Raw genomic sequence first — 5,434 nt, 5'->3', positions numbered from 1 at the left:
TTTAGGTTGACAACAATTTTAACTCTGTTAACTTTCTTATGGATTACTCTCATGATCACATTTAAAGGGGCTAGAATAAAATCTGGGAAAGGTATTAGTATACACAAATGTACATCACAATTATTTTGTGATATTTCAGGTATAATATTTATATTACAGAGGATTGGATGAGATTATGATTTATGCACACACACATACACAGAAATCTTGTTTATCACTAATATTTTATCTTTCTATTGCACCATAATTTTTTCATGACATTTTTCACTTCTGAATTCCTCAGCATATAGATCAAAGGATTCAGTAAAGGTGTCCCAATTGTATAAAATACAGCCACCATCTTGTCTATTGGAAAGGTGGTTGGTGGACGAGTATATATAAATGTACATGGACCAAAAAATATGAAAACAACAATAAAGTGGAAGGTGCATGTTGAAAGGGCTTTTCATCTTCCTTCTGCATTGTGGTTTCTCAGAGAATACAGGATAATAATATAGGACATAAGTAAGATTGTGAAACTCATCATGCAGATGACCCCACTGTTAGAAACAACTAGCAAATTTATTACATTAGTGTCCATGCAGGCAAGTTTCAACAAGGGCTACAAATCACAGTAATAATGATCAATCACATTGGGGCCACAGAAGGGCAATCTCAAATCTGTGCTGAGGAATGCATACAAGATCCCACCCAGGCCAGAGTCACCAACACACCGCAGACTAGCTGACTCATGATGGTTGTGTATCGCAGGGGCTTACAAATGGCCATATAGCGATCAAAGGCCATGAGGATGAGCACAAATATCTCCATGCAACCAATGAAATGGGCTGCAAAAACTTGAGTCATGCACTCATTGTAGGAAATAGTCTTCTTCTTAGAAATGGCATCTGCAATCAGTCTGGGGGCTGTGGTTGTAAGAAGCAAGCATCAGCAAAGGACAGGTAGAAAAGGAAAAAGTACATGGGACTCCCAAGTGTCTGGCTTGTTTTAGTGGTCACCACAATAAGAAAGTTTCCCATCAGAGTCATGAGGTAAAGAATCAAGAAGATCCCAAATATTGCCTTCTGTTTGCCAGCATCTTGTGTCAGCCCAAACAGAATGAATTCAGTCACACTGCCATTATACATCACCATGTCAGTGCCTGTGGGCAGCATGCAGTTGACAAATGTTTAGCTTGCATAAAGAAGAAAGTAACAGACATCTTTAAAAGATCAGTATGCTGATATATAAATTCTTTGATTCTACCACATGCAGTTACCTCCATATGCATTTGTGGTGAGACAAAATTCCCTGGCATCTTTTAAGACTGTGATGTCCTCAACTCTTCTAGATTTCTCTGTTGACCCCAAAACTCACTGGGCTGGAGCAAACTTTTTTTTTCTTTGCATTTGGAAAATAAAATACAAATGTCCTTCAACTATACTGGTTCTTAACTAGTTTGAGATCTGCAGAATTTGTTCTTTCCTTGGATGAGTGATTGTTTTGCAACTCAGCCTTCCTATATAAAAAATGGAATGCAAATACTTATTCTACTTTATTCTGAACTTCAGAATTAAAAAAAGGTTTCATATCCACATATATAAACTCATCTATGCACATATTTCTTGTATCACAATTTTAACTCTGCACTTTGCAATCTTTAAAACACTCTTCCATAAAATTAAGCATTAATAATACTGAAGAATCCTACCCAATAAAACTCTTCTCAATTAATTTTGCTCATTTTTGTGTCCATTTTATCTTCTGTCCCATTAGTATCTTGGATTCAACACATTCTCTAAAATCTATTTTCACAACCTCTTACCAATGCACCTTGGTTTTAGAAATCAGTTTACTGATGGCTATACTACTTTAGGGAAATGCATGATAAAATGTCTTGGATAATACTTCAAGAGGGCATATTAGAAAGAAACTACTCTTTATTCTCTTGATTTTACACTAAATTTATTTCATACATTTTTTTTCGGATTGCAATTTGGTGCAGTCACTCTAGAAAGCAGTATGGAGATTCCTTAGAAAACTTGGAATGGAACAACCATTTGAGCCAGCTATCCCACTCTTTGTTCTATACCCAAAGGACTTAAAATCAGCATACTACAGTGATACAGGCACACCAATGTTTATAGCCACTCAATTTATAATAGCTAGATTGTGGAACCAACATAGATGCCCTTCAATAGATAAATGGATAAAGAATTGAATAATATAATATAATAATAATAATTGAATATTATTCAGCCATAAAAAGAAAAAAATTTGCAGGTAAATTGATGAAGTTGGAGAATATCATCTTAAGTGAGATAAGTCAATCCCCCAAAAAACAAAGGCCAATTGATTCATCTGATTTTTCTGTTATGATGACATATAACAGGCATGAGATGGGGTAAGGGAAGAATAGAGGAATGATGAATTGTGTAGAGGGAAATGAAGGGTAGGGAGGGGGTGGGGGTAAGGGAAGATGGTAGAATGAGAAAAACATCACTACTCTACGTACATGTATGATTACACAAACATTGTGACTCTACTTTGTGTACAACCAGAGAAATGAGTAGTTGTACCCCATTTGTGTACAATGAATAATAAATAAATAAATGAAGCAAAAAATGTTTCATTAGAAATTGAGTTTTTCTACCTATAATTTTTAACCTTGTATGTTTTCTCATAGGTCTATAATCTGGGAAGAGCTTTGTGAAAATCATATAATGCTTCTCCTACACATATATACTGAATTCCCTAGAACATTTTTTCTAAAAATATTATTTTAAAAACATTTCCATAATTTCAACATAAAATTTTACATTTTTACTATTTCAGGAACTTGTTAATTATATGATTACATGGCTCATTAATTATATTATTAAAATAATCATAGTGTCACTTTATATTATGATTTACATTTAGAATCATGCAAATAAATATTCTTTTTATACTTAGCATAGCTTAATTACCTATTTTATAGTGTTATGATACATAAATCTTTGAGAAATTTTACTTTGACTTTTATCTCCTTGAAAAATAATGATAATTCTTTTCCAAGTGCAATATTATTGCACCAATGCTAGAGATAATCATTGTTATTAATATGTATTGTAAACTCTACTTTCAACATTTTGTATCACTGTACTCAATCACTATACATTTACTATAGACTAAATCATGTTATGATAAAATATTCAAAGTAAACTGAGGAATTTGAGAAGAAAAATTGAAATGTTGCTGGGAATGGTGGGGGAACTGAGAAGGATTTCCAAGGTCAAGGTCAGCCTGGGTAACTCAGTGTGACTTATCTCAAAATTAATACTATAAAGGACTGGAATGCAGCTCAATAATAGGGTACCACTGGGTTAATACTTAATACTGAAGAAAAGTTTCATTCCAATTCATTAAATCTATAGGCTCACTCTCCATAATTGTGTTTTTACTTTTTTATATCTACTTACAGAGACATTTACAAGTTTATTTGCATGTGCACATATCTCTGTATCCTTATTTTATGTACAAATATGAAATGTGTTTCTTTTTTTGTTTATGTGGGAATTGATTTATTGATTTTTTTGAGATGTCGACATTCTACAGATATATTAGATGACCATTTGAGTTAACATTGCTGAGCAGTATACATGATATGGTGGGGAGAGCAAGTATTGTTTTCTGGTTTTGATCACAAAATTTCAAACAACACATAACAATAAAAAGATTTTTAAAATATTTGAAAACTACCTTTAAAATGCTATGGTCTTTATCCTATAAATAAGAAAAAATTCAAGAATATATTGATAAAGGGCATCCATATGTTCCAAAATTACTAGTGTAATTTTGAGGCAGGAAGACTATATTTTCAAGGTCATCTTCAATAACTTTATGACAACCTCTCTGAAAGTATAAATAGAAAGGGGTTGGGAATGTAGCTCAATAATAGAGTACCCTTGGATTACATTAACATATGAAAAATTTACTTTATGATTTATATAGGCAGGATAAAAAAATCTGGATAAAATATAAAACTCACTTAGGTGTAATATTTATAGAAACAAGGAAAAGAAAATATATTTTTTGACCAATAGAAACAAGAATCATGCATACCTTAATTTCAATATTGTACTAATTTGTGGAATAATGGAAATTGCCATATACTCAAAATATACAAAAAATAAAACAGTATTATGTGAAGGGAGCAAATCTATTCTACAACATAAAACTTACTCTATAAAATGAAAGAAAAAAGAAATGGAAAACTTATTCAACAATTTATATATAACCATAGATATATTATTTCCAGTTTCATAGAACTACAATTTGCAACTATCACTACGGACCACAAAAGAGCATTTACTGTGAGTCTTGACTTTCATTTCACAGAAAATCTTTTACAAGTATTTATAGAGAGCACAGATAAGGGAATTTTAATGAATAAATATATGTACTATTAAACTGCTTTACAATATTGCAATGCCTTGACCTAGAATTCTCCAAAAATGTACACATACCACCTGGAGACCCACAAATAACAGAAGATCTTTCAGATAATGCTGCCATTCATTATCAAAGGGGAGTTTGGGTGGTTAATTTAAATAAACTTGGACATCATTGGAGACAAACAGAAGATTTTTAAAAAAATGAAAACATGATAAACATAGGTCAGAACATGTTCAATGATAACACAAGAAATAAACCTAAGCTTCCGAAAAATCTTTTCTGCTAGGTAACTTCTTCATCAACATTTTGAAGTTTGACTTCCTCCTTGACTTTTGGGTCTCTCAACTGTGTCTTCTGATTTGTCAGGCCACAATATCAGGCACAATATTTTATATCACTGAATTAGTCTCAGTACCACTTTTCTAAAGTAAAGATGTATAGCCTACCAAGAAAGGAAGAGATTAAAGACTAAAATAAATGTCATTAACATTTTATTTGTACCAAAAAATGCTTCTCTATAAGAAACTTTTTTTTTTTTTTTTTTTTTTTTTTTTTGGTGCTGGGGATAGAACCCAGGGATTTGTGCTTGCAAGGCAAGTACTCTATCAACTGAGTTGCCTGCCCAGCCCAAGAAACACATTCTTTTTTTTTTTTTTTGTAATCATACGTTTACATAGGGCAATGATGTTTATTTTTTTTCCCTTCACCCCACCCCTCCCACCCCTCTTTTCCCTCTATACAGTCCTTCTTTCCTTCATTCTTACCGCTCTCCTTATCCCTAACCCTAAACCTAACCCGAAACGTAATGCTAACCCCTCCCACCCCCCATTATATGTCCTCATCCGCTTATCAGCGAGATCATTCGTCCTTTAGTTTTTTGAGATTGGCTTATCTCACTTAGCATGATATTCTCCAATTTTGTCCATTTGCCTACAAATGCCATAATTTTATCATTCTTCATTGCGGAGTAATATTCCATTATATAAATATGCCACAGTTTCTTTATCCATTCATCAAC

General features: G+C 32.7%; 1 pseudogene; it reads right to left on the bottom strand.

Annotated features, from left to right (window-relative positions):
* Positions 1-217: 217 nt before the first annotated feature.
* Positions 218-1,127, bottom strand: LOC124959433 (olfactory receptor 4C11-like; annotated as a pseudogene).
* Between the last annotated feature and the right edge of the window lie 4,307 nt (positions 1,128-5,434).

Source organism: Sciurus carolinensis, chromosome 11 (assembly GCF_902686445.1).
Source record: "Sciurus carolinensis chromosome 11, mSciCar1.2, whole genome shotgun sequence".
NCBI classification, from domain to species: domain Eukaryota; kingdom Metazoa; phylum Chordata; class Mammalia; order Rodentia; family Sciuridae; genus Sciurus; species Sciurus carolinensis.
The sequence above is the reverse complement of the archived record's forward strand: the minus strand, read 5'-3'. Positions and strand labels throughout refer to the sequence as shown.